The following is a 12017-nucleotide window of genomic DNA, read 5'->3' as shown; positions in this document are numbered from 1 at the left end:
CCTGGGCAGAGGTGCAGAGGCTGGACGGGTGGCCCAGTCCTGAATGTCAACAGGTCCTGGTGGTCGTGGGCAGGGCCTGGTTGCGCGGGCAGTGGGCTTCACTGACCCACTGCTTCCTGGTGGTGTGGCCAGTGGAGCTGTCACATGGAGGTTATCCAAGTTCTTACCTGGATTGGACCTGGGGAGATTCTCGGAGATGGTGTGTGTCGCATGTTGAACTCTGGTCTGTTGTGTGGCGGGTGGCAGCTGTGACTGTCTTCATGCGGATGGAATCAGGTGTGCCCTGGGGAACCTAACTGGTACAAGTCCTGTGCCCTGCTGTTCCCACCCAAGGTGAGCCTGGTACCCTTGTGAGCGTGAACCTGCACACACCTGGGCTGCCGGAGCGTGTCAGGTGGGTGCACTCGGCTTGGAGACCCAGTCCTACCACCAGTAGCCCCACAGGACCCCACTTGATCACACAACCAGAAATGACGGGGGAGGACTTGGGAGGAGGGGAGAAAGGGCAGTGAGAAGCGGGGACTCCAGGCAGGACCGCCCAGCTTCTGACCGTAGCCCTGCCGTGTGTCGTGTGCCGGCTGTGTGACTCTAGACCTAGCCCTGTCCTGTAACTCAGGTTCCTCCCCTGCACAGTGGGAGGAACAACCATGCCAACTCCTAGCGGTGCTGTGAGCCTTCCATGAGGTCTCCTGGTCACCGTGGTGTGTGGGAGGGACAGCCAGGCCAGAGTTCCCAGTCTTGACCTTGGTTCCTTGACCTTGACCCCATCTGCCCCATCCCTCACCCCCCACCGGAATTCGACGGGGCCAGAAGCAGAGGGGTAGACAAGGCGACTGTTGCGGCCTGATGGGAGTAGGGGAGGGCACGGGCAGCCTGGGGGCTGCAGCGTTCATTACCATGCAGGTCCCGGTCTCTCCCACCACATCCATCCTCCGCGCCCGGCCCCACCCCCACCTCCTCCGCGCTGAGCTGATAAAATTTTGAAGCAAGTTTTCTGCCTGCGTCAGCACAATCTCCGGGCGGCTCCCCTCCCCCATCGACCCCCTCCCCCCTCAGCTCAGCAGGCAGGCGGGGCCTCCAGGCCTCCACAGACACCTTCGTGTCCCTCGGCCATGCTTTTGCTACCGATCTGGTCAACCTTCTCCAACCTCCTCACATGAGGGCTGGGGAAGGTCAAGGCTGCACCCTCTCCTGCTTCTAGCCAGCTCCATCATCCCAGGGGACCGCCGCTCAAACACACCCCAGCTGACCCAGCTGGGAGTGAGGGTCGGGTTTGAGGGCTGGGCAGGGAGGCCAACCCCAGCTCAGCCTCCTGCCTGCCTGCCTGGCAGCTGAGTTACCCAAAACAAGTCACTGAATCTCTCTGTGCCTGCTTTCCTTGTCTTTAAAATGAGATGATCAAAAATAGCTGTTGGAATGTAGGATTCTTACGATAAAAGTGTTCGACAAATAACCACTGTGGGGTCATGGAGAGAAGTACCCAACACAAGGATAGGACTTTGTGGACCGTTATTTTTTTTCTTGGACCATTATTATTATCATCCTTACTAGGGTTATAATTTCCCACCTCCATGCCTTTGCCCATATGGTTCCCTCTGCTGTGGATGTCATTCCCATCTGGAAAACTCCTACTTATGCTTCAAAACCCCAACTCCCAGAGCCACTTTCTTTCTGTCAAGCAATTTTTCTGAGAACTTAGCTGTTATTTTCCATTCTCATGGCAAGCCTGTGAGGCAGGAATCATATCCATTGTACAGATGAGGAAACGGAAGCCTCAAAAGAAGGAAACTAAAAAGTACCCTGGAAGACGTTACCTGTGCTGCCCAAGGTCACAGTTAGAAAAGGGCAGAATTAGGGTTTGGACATGGGCAACTTCTGTTCCTGGGGCTTCCCTGGTAGCTCAGCTGGTAAAGAATTAGCCAGCAATGCAAGAGACCCAGGTTCGATTCCTGGGTTGGGAAGATCCCCTGGAGAAGGGTTAGGCCACCCACTCCAGTATTCTTGGGCTTCCCTGGTGGCTCAGACAGTAAAAATCTGCCTGAAATGCGGGAGACCTGAGTTCGATTCCTGAGCTGGGAAGATCCCCTGGAGGAGGGCATGGCAATCCACTCCAGTATTCTTGCCTGGAGAATTCCCATGGACAGAGGAGCCTGGTGGGGTACAGTCCATGGGGTCACGAGGAGTCGGACATGACTGAGGCACCCCTGCTAGCCCTCCATGCTCAGTGGCAGAAGGGGATGGAGGTAAGTTGCAGTGTAGGATGTGGGTGTCCAGTCTGTGTGGCTTGGCCACCTCTGGGCTGGGTCTGTGTTCTAAGCTCCTAGTAACCAGAGCTTCCTCCAGGATTCCCAAGCTGAGGCTGCCGCCCAGAACCCCCTGCTGAGCCCCAGCTCCCCGACTTCCATCGAAGAACCCCCATCCCCATCTGGGTCAGAGTTACATCTCACCGCAGGACCCCCATCCCCATCTGGGCCAGAGTTACATCTCTGTTCTTAGCCAAGCAGTCATCTGATGGCAGAGAGAACTGGCCACCTCTTCTCTCCTCTCCCCTTGTGGGTCTCAGGCTGCAGGGTGTCTGGGCCAAGGTCAGAGCACAGTGGCCACTCAAACCAGCCCTGCCTTGCTTGACTTCTGGGACAGGTCACAGGCAGGATGTTGAGATGAGCAACTGCTGTTCAGCTGGAAGGTGGTACCACCTCGGGTGTCAGATGTGGGGCCTCGGGGCCAACAGAATGACAGTGAGAGAGACCCAGAGACACAGGGGGACCCAGAGACAGGAAGAAACACGCGGAGACCCACACACTCGGCCGTCCCGTCCCCAGACCTGGGGATGAGGCTTGGCTCCCCCTATCCCCACAGCCTCTGTTTCTCCCTGGGGCTGTCAGATGGATTGCTGGGGCCCCACCCCAAGGAGGAATCCCAGGCCTCCCTCCCCAGGTTTATTTTGGAGGATAGAAGAGTGGGGACAAGCCGGGAGAAGATCCCTTTAGCACTGGGGCTGCCAGGCTCCTCAGAGCCCAGGGCACCACCTTGGGCCAAACTTGGCTGCCTCGGGCATCCATCTGGCGTTGTTGCAGACACGGGGCCCTGATTCCAGGAATGGACTCCGTGTGTGCCCTGAGGGTGGCCTAGGGGACAGCTGGGGGACCCTGATGAGGGGAGTGACATGAGCTCTGTCTTGGGACATTGGGGCTGCTTGCTCCTGGCATGCCCTTTGTGGGTGGATGTGCCATTGAGCAGGAGATGGGGAAGCTGACAATTCTCAGTTAAATTAATAAAAAGCTAAGGACAGGGAGGGGTGTGGAGAGGCATGGCGGGTACTCTGGCTGGGCCACAGAGAGATTTGAGTGAGAGTGTGCCAGGCCACTGGGGGGACATAGCCAGTGCAAAGGCCCTGGGGCTGGAATGGTCCCAAGCACAAGGGCTGGAGGGTGGGGCCAAGGACCGCTGCCTGGCAGTGGGAAGGCCGGCCTCCTCCCCGGCCTCTCGTTTGGGAAGGAGCCCGGAGGAAGCAGGGCCCAGAGAGAGAAGCTGTCTGCCCAGCCCCAGAGCCCAGCCAGGCCTCCCCACCCCCTCTGGCGGCCTGAGAAACCTGAGGCGGGCGGGCACCATGCCAGGGCGGGTGGGGGAGGGGCTGCCAGGCCCGCCCACTCTGGCAGCTGCCAGCCCGCCCTGAGCCGCCAGCCCAGATGGTGCCCATCTGCTGACGCCGCCGTGGGCTGGCCTCCCATTCCCGCCTCCTGTTCCCGCCTTGTTCGGTGCCAACCTCCTGGAACGGCACTGTGGGCAGGGGCCTGCTTGGGAAGCTCACAGCTGCTCAAGGGGCTGCCCAGGGTGCCCAGGAAGGGGGCAGAAGGATCGAGGGGGGAGGGGTTCCCACCCCCTCTTGGATGAACCTGGGAAGCAATCATAACAACAGATGATAGTAACAGCAGACATGTATTGCGTACCCGATGCTGAGCCTGCCCCACATCTGGTTTAATTCTCTCCACCACCCAGGGAGATCATCCTGGTGGCTCAGATGGTAAAGAATCTGCCTGCAATGCAGGAGACCCAAGTTCAGTCCGTGGGTCAGGAAGATCCCTTGGAGGAGAGCATGGCAACCCATTCCAATATTCTTGCCTGGAGAATTCCACGGACAGAGGAGACTGGTGGGCTACAGTCCGTGGAGTTGCAAAGAGTTAACACGACTGAGCGACTAACACTTTCACTTTCACCACCCAGGGAGGCAGCAACTATTACCTACTTTGTTTCAGTAAGAAAACAGGCCCAGAGATGGTCAGTCACTTGTCTAGGGTCACACAGCTCCTAAGAGGTAGAGCAGAATTAGAACCCACAGATCCTGAGTCCTCAAAACCACTAAAGGAAAAAACTGAAAACTGCTTTTGGGGTTACTGAATGGAACCCACACCCTCCCAGTTGTACAGATGATGAAGAGAGCTGGCCCAGAATACATAGTGAACAAATGAATATAATATTGGTGAACCTTCCTGAAGAGCCTACCGTGCCCCAGCCTGGGGGCCGGGATCCTCATAAAGTGCACCCTGGGCTCGGATGGCAGGAGAAAGAGCAGGAGAAAAGATCGAAGGAGCCTGGGTCGGCTTCAGCTCTGCCTGGGCTTGCTGTGTGACTTAGGGCAGAGCCCTGCCCTCTCTATTCTGAGGTTGGAGGAGAGCTGAGCCAGGAAGATAGGGCCTTGTGGGACCACGGAGAGAAGCAAGCTGGACCTTGATGGAGGGAGGGTCCCCCATCTCTTCAAACCCCTGTTCCATTCCAGCCCAGGACACTGTGCCAGGGGAGACAGGACGGATGTGGACAGGAGGGCATGTGAGAGCACCCATTGGCTTGTATGATGGACACAATTTGTGTCCACACTTGTTCCAGGCTGTGTGAGATGTACTCCTCTCTCTGACCCTTCATTTTCCCACCTAGAGAGTGGAAAAAGTAACTGTGTTGTGTCCACTGCATTGACAATTGGAGTCAGTGACCCCTAGATAGCATAAAACAGGCGGAGTGAGGGTCTCCTGGCAGCCTGGACTCCCCCAGGGCAGGGAAGCCAGGTGGACCAGCTGTCTGTCCATGCAGGGGAGGTGGCTGCCCAGGGGTGAGGTCCAGACACCAGCTGATGATGTATTTATAGCGGTGGTGGGAGGCCTCTGGGCTCCTGGTTAGCAGAGCCAAGGATGCTGCTAATGCAGCAGGTGGGAGCCTCGCGTCAGGAAGAGGTAGGGATGACATCTGTAGCCAGACGGCCCAGGTTGAGATCCCACCGCTCATGTGCCGTGTGGCCTTGGGCAGGTGACATCACTGCCCTGGGCCTCAGATGCCTTCCCTCTGAAAAGGGCATGAAACAGATGGTGCCTGCTTCGCTGGGCTATATGGGGTTAAGTGAGATAATGCATGAAGAGTGCTAGGAGAGGGCCTGGCATACAGTAGGTGCTCAAACATACGTGCTAAGTCACTTCACTGGTGTCTGACTCTTTGCGACCCCGTGGACTGTACCCCACCAGGCTCCTCTGTCCATGAGATTCCCCACACAAGAATACTGGAATGGGTTGCCATGCCCTCCTCCAGGCTCAAACATAATTTGGTGCCTTTAAAAGGAAAGAGATCCTGACCCACGTTACAGTGTGGATGGACCCTGAGAACATGATGCTCAATGAGAGAAGCAGACACAAAAGGACACACTGTCTGGTTCCACTCACAGGAGGTCTTAGAGGAGTCAGATCTAGAGACAGGAAGTAGATGGTGGGGGCAGGGGCTTTTGGGGGTGGGGGTCAGTTAATGGGGACAGTTTTCCTTTGGGAAAATGAGGCAGTTCTGGAGATGATGGTGGGGGTGGTTGCAAGGCAATGTGAAGGTATCCAGTGCCACTGAACTGTGCACTTAAAAATGGCTAAGGTGGTGAATTTGGGGGCCTCCCCTGGTGGTTCCAGTGGTTAGGACCCTGTGCTACCAACAGGGGCATGGGTTCAGTCCCTGGCTGGGAAACTAAGATCCCACGTGCCAAAAAATAAATAAAATAACAATGGAAGTGGTGGTGTTAGTTGGTCAGTCATGTCCAACTCTTTGCAACCCTGTGGACTGTAGCCCGCCAGGCTCCTCTGTCCATGGGATTCTCCAGGTTAGAATACTGGAGTGGGTAGCCATTCCCTTCTCCAGGGGATCTTCTCAACCTGGGATCAAAGCTGGGTCTCTCGAATTGCAGGCAGATTCTTTACCACTGAGCCACCAAGTGAATTTTATGCTATTGATATTCTGCTAAGTCGCTTCAGTCGTGTCCGACTCTGTGCGACCCCATAGATGGCAGCCCACCAGGCTCCCCCATCCCTGGGATTCTCCAGGCAAGAACACTGGAGTGGGTTGCCTTTTCCTTCTCCAATGCATGAAAGTGAAAAGTGAAAGTGAAGTTGCTCAGTCATGTCTGACTCTTAGCGACCCCATGGACTGCAGCCTACCAGGCTCCTCTGTCCATGGGATTTTCCAGGCAAGAGTACTGGAGTGGGGTGCCATCGCCCTCTCCGACTGATATTCTACCACAATTTTAAAAAATTATTTGTTGTTAGTGATAATTTGTAACTCAACTAGGCTTCATTTTCAAAATTAAAAAAAATGATAGTAATAATGAATAATACATCCGCTATTATTATGCAATGATAAGTAATAAAAATAAAACCAGTGATGGTAATATAATCATAGTTACTATTAGGGCTTCCCTTGTGGCTCAGTTGGTAAAAAATCTGCCTGCAATACAAGAGACCCAGGTTCAATCCCTGGGTGGGGAAAATACTCTGGAGAAGGAAATGGCAACCCACTCCTGTATTCTTGCCTGAAAAATCTCATGGACATGGGGTCACAAAAGTGTCGGACATGACTGAGCATCACCGCCTTTATCATCATCATCACCATTACTGTGTTTCCAGCTCCAGTTCTGCCCTCTGGCCAGCTGGGCAACCTTGGGCAAGTTAATGCCCATCTCTGGGCTTCTGCTTTCTTCATCTGCAGGCTGAGTGGAGGCCAGTGTTCAGTGACTGAAGTTAAGGTATGATCTCTGAGAAAGGAACCTCTCAGCATGACAAGTGCTCAGAAATTTTAAGTTCTTTCCTGGAGAAGGGAATGACTACCCACTCCAGTGTTCTTGCCTGGAGAAACCCATGGACAAAGGAGCCTGGTGGGCAGCAGTCCATGGGGTTGCAAAGAGTCGGACAGGACTGAGCAAGTAACGCTTTCCTGAGTAGATCGCCCCTCCCCCACGGACACCCCTGCTCGGGTGCCCAGCTTGCGCGTCCACACCTGCTGAGGCTCCCGAGGACTCGAGAGGTGTGGAGCCCACAGAAAGCGGGAATCATCTCCCTGCACCTGTGGCGGCCGCCCCAGTGTGGCGGGGCTGCAGTTGCCACTCTGGCCCTGCGCCCGGCCAGCCAGGGGGGGCTGAGGGCAGCTAGGGACATCTCCGGGCACCCCCACCTCTGCAGACAGCTGCCAGTCCAGCCCCTCTCCCTCCAGCTGGGTGTGGGCAGGAAGTCACAGATGGTCAGAGTCAGTGAGGGACAAGGGAGGGGGCGCGTGGGAACACTGGGTTTCTTGTCCACATCAGGAAACTGAGGCCCAGAGAGGGTCCTTCCTCGGGTCCATTCTATCCCGCCTTCCGTCCCAGGCTGTCTTGTGTGGGCGTCAGGATGGGGGGACAAGGGGTGCTCTGCAGGAGGTCTGTGTTCGATCCCTGGGTTAGGAAGATTCCCTGGAGAAGGGAATGGCCATCCACTCCAGTATTCTTGCCTGGAGAATCCCCATGGACACAGGAGCCTGGTGGGCTAGAGTCCTGGGGATTGCAAAGAGTTGGTCATGACTGAGCAAATACCACTGGTACTTCAGGGTAAATGGCTTGCAAGTGGGAAAGAGGTTTCAAGAGAGGGAGAGGGGCTGTTCTAGATCCTCCACAGGACAAGTTTTGGAGTTCCCAAGGCCTGTTTTAGACCCTTCACAGCTAGGATCTTAGGACCTCCGTGGTGGTCCAGTGGCTAAGACGCCATGCTCCCAGTGCAGGAGACTCAGGTTTGATCCCTGGTCTGGGAGCTAGATCTCACATGCTGCAAACTAAGACTTGGTGCAGCCAAATAAATACTAAAAACAGCCAACCAACCAACGCTGGGATCTTCACCTTTTGACAATTCTAGAATTCTCCCAGGGAATTCCAGAATTTCCAGAATTCCACCTGTGGAATTTTCTCATGTCCAAGGACAGGCTCTGAAATGTTCTCAACTTGGGTTCTAGAACATCCAGGGCCAGTTCTAGAATTCTCTTTCTGGCAGGGATCCAGAACGTTCAGGTCAGAGTTGAGTAAGCCTGTCCTCAGATGTCTAGTGACTGAGCTGAGTATTCTAGAAAAGACCCTTACAGAGGGAGACAGGTAAATTTTTTAAGGCTTTTTCCAGACTTCCTGAGGCAGGGGCTGCCTGCTTGAATGGGGGCCCCATGGTGGGGAAAGATTTGGGAGCAGGACTGTGAGAAACTGGGACTAGGGGGCCCAGGAATAAGTCGGGATTTTGTTTAATCCGCAATAAAAGTCTGTTGTTTATCACATGTGGGGACACGGAACCCAGGGTGTTTCCAGAGGCTGCGGGGGAACAGAGCACACAGTAGGTCCTTGCTGGAAGGCAGCAGCTGTAATTGACCCTGGTGACCTCTGGCAGGAGGAAGGGGTTGTCTGTATGTGTCTGGGATGTCGGGGTGCATTTTGGGGGGGAACTGCAGGCATACTGAGGGCTTACTAAGAAGTAAATCCTCAGTACATACCAGGGATTATTCACACCATTTTGTTTCACCGTAATCCCACAAAGGTAGGGATCATCATGAACCACATTTCACACATGGGAAAATTGAGGCCCAGGGAGGTTAAGACAACAACCTGAGGCCACACAACTAAATGGTAGAGTCAGGATTCGAACCCAGGTGGTAAAGAATCTGCCTGCAATGCAGGAGACCTGGGTTCGCTCTCTGGATCGGGAAGATCCCCTGCAGGAAGGCATGGCAACCCACTCCAGTATTCTTGCCTGGAGAATCCCATGGACAGAGGAGCCTGGCGGGCTACAGTCCACAGGTGGTTACAAAGAGTTGGTTATGACTAAGCGACTAACACTCACTTTTCACTTTCACTGGCAGATATGAGGGAATACAGAAGTCCCCTAGGAAGGGGCTGTTTGGGGTGTGTCAGGGACCTCCCTTAGAATGTTCCAGGATCCCTCCTTTGGGCCTAGAGAGTTTGGGTGCTGGTGAGCAGGTGCCAGGCTCAGCTGGATCAAGTTGGGGCTGCAACCTGGCTGGGAGTAGGCCGGCCTCAAACCCTTGATGTGGTGGAACCAGGGAGGCAGGAGATGCAGCCCAGGCCAGGAGTCTCCCTGTCTGGGTCTCTGTCTCTTTGTCTATCTCAGCCCCCTGGTCTCTCTCCCCCGGTCCTGGCCAGTCTCCACCCCTCACCACCCCAGGCCAGCCTGTGGGCTGCCCGGAGGCGGCAACAGCAATTGAATGGGTCCCTTGTTCCTGACCACACCCGCCCCTTGGGGTCACTCCAGGACAAGCCCTGGCAGCCTGCTGGCTTAAAGGGCCAGTGCCCAGAGAAAGGGGAAAGGAGGGGGCCACCGCTTTACTCCCAAGCCCCACCCCCCAGCCTCCCAAAGATGGAGGAACTGAAGTGCATGCGTGGGGGTGGGGGCGGGCAGCATCGCATCCAGACATCCCAGCCGCACATGGTCAGATGGCGGCTGCATGTGCCTGGTGGCGTGTGGGTTTCATCTGGGAAAAATTCCTTCTCTTCTCTCGGCTGCTGGGCAGATGGAATGGTATCTGGGTCAGGGTTTGGTACACAGTCGGTGCTCCTCTGTGCTCATGGCATTGCTTGAGCCTCGTGGTGTTCCCCTGCCCTTGGGATTGGGCAGTTACCTCTTCACCTTCCTTCGTTACCTCCACTTCTCAAGTGTCAAATGAGGCAAGGGTTAGGCTGGTTAACAGAATTAAAAGGGTTTTAATTGCAGCTGAGTTTCAGGCTGCATTTATTGAGTGCCAGCTGCACACCAGGCCCTGTTGAGAAAGGTCCTGTCTGCAGCCCCATTTTACAGAGGCACTGAGAGGTTATGCGGCTCAGGTGTCAGTCAGCCCTTCCACCTCCACCCTCCACCCAGGGCTGTGAAGCTGAAGGCTGCTCGCTTGCCTTCTCTGGGCCTCGGTTCCCCTTCAGAGCAATGGGAATAGCTCCTGTCCACTTTCAGGCTGGAAATCGTTCACTTCTCCTGCCCAGGGGATGCTGTGGCTGGGGGAGTCTGGGACATCCTTCACACAGGGGCCGACCTAGAAGGCCTTCAATTGGGCTGCCCTCGCTGGCCGCTCTGGGCGGCCTCGGTGCTTCTATGCCCCAGGCCGGCCCCTCAGACAGCCTGGGACAGGTTGCTGCCGGATGGACAAGCCTGTTCCCTGCTTCCTTATGTAACCGGGTTATGCAAGGGCAGCTGGCCTGCTTACATAAGGGGAGGCCGGGCCAGCCCCATCTGGGGAGGGGGAGGCTCTTAAAGGGGCTGGCGTCCCCCAAGTCTCCCCTTCAGGACTCTGCACCGACCCATGGAGGGGAGCCTTTACCAGCTCTCATCGCTTCTGTCGTTAGAGTGCACCGTCATTATTATTACTGCTGTTGATGTTGCTCATCATCGGTCTGTTCTTTCCCAGGAGGCACAGAGCCCACTCTGCTTCTGACCCTCAGCTAGTCCCTCTGTCCCTGAGCCTCAGTTTCCCCATCTGGGCAAGGGGGTATCAGCAAAGTAAGGCAGTGGGTCTTAACAGGGGTGCTGGCCCTGCCACCTGCTTGCTGTATGACCTCAGGAAAATGGCAGCCCTCTCTGCGCCTCCATATCACCATCTGTAAAACACGCTGCCTTTCAGGGTTGCCAAGGGGAAATGAGTTCAGACGTGTGAAGGGTTAAGATAGCATGGGGCATGCATGCACTCAGTCAGTACAACTTCTTGGTAGTTGATAAATATTTATTAAGTACTTACTGTATGCCAAGCCCTTTTCCAGGTCCTAGGGACACCACCATGAACAAGACAGACAGAAATCCAGCCCTGGTGAGGTTCCCAGTCGGGTGGGGGAGACGGACAAAGAACAAGTTCATGATGAGGGCTGTCGAGAAAAATAAAGTTAAGGAACACAGAGTGATGGACTATTTGGGGAGGGACTGTCTGAGGACCTAATATTTGAGCTGAGACCTGAGGGGTGAGGAGGAACCAGTTGTGCAAAGAACTGGGGGAAGGGCACAGCCAGTGCAAAGGCCCTGGGGCAGGACTGGACCTGGCAGGTTGGAGGAACAGCCAGGAGGCCCGAGTGGACAGAGCAGACTGAGTGAGGGGGAGGCAGGGAGGAAGGGAGGGCAGGGAGGGGAACTGGTCTTTTACCACTGGGGAGGTGGGAGCCCTGGAGGGCTGTGGGCAGAGAAGGCACGGAGCCTGACTCAGTGCTCACTGGCGCCCTCTGGCCACTGTGGGGAGAACAGGCTTTGGGGGACAAGGGTGGGAGTTGAGAAGACAGGGTGGGTTCCAGCTCAGGCCAGGGATGGCCAGGGGCCAGCCAGGCAGAGGCGGACTCCAGAAGCATGAGAATTCAGTGGCATTGGTCAGTCTGGGCAGAGCAAGACCATGCACTTCACTTGGACGGTCACTTGGATCATGAGACCCCTTCCAAGGCTGGTGCTGGCGCTCCTGTGCCCTTGCCTCCTGCCTGGACCCAGGCAGGGAAAAGGGGGAGCAGGTCAGCCCCCAGACATACCCAGGGCCCTCTCCTGGGGTCAGGATATTGTTTGTGGGCAAGCTGGGGTCGGGCAGTGGTTCCCCAGGTGGCCCGCAGGGCTCTGGGTAGGCAGGCAACTGTGGGGCCTCCAGCCTCCAGCTGGGTGTTCTGTTTGCATGGCTGCATTGTTCCCGTTTTTTAATGCCTGATCTCACCTGGTAGGCTTGGACTGGCACCTCAGTTTCCT

At 55.7% G+C, this 12017-nt stretch overlaps 1 protein-coding gene across 5 annotated transcripts in view; it reads left to right on the top strand.

Moving 5' to 3' along the window:
• Positions 1 to 12017, top strand: part of NFIC (nuclear factor I C) — a 73580-nt gene that overhangs the window by 18172 nt on the left and 43391 nt on the right. The gene's annotated exons all lie outside the window — the stretch shown is intronic.

The sequence above is a fragment of the Capricornis sumatraensis genome, chromosome 9, assembly GCF_032405125.1.
Source record: "Capricornis sumatraensis isolate serow.1 chromosome 9, serow.2, whole genome shotgun sequence".
Lineage (NCBI taxonomy): Eukaryota > Metazoa > Chordata > Mammalia > Artiodactyla > Bovidae > Capricornis > Capricornis sumatraensis.
The sequence above is the reverse complement of the archived record's forward strand: the minus strand, read 5'-3'. Positions and strand labels throughout refer to the sequence as shown.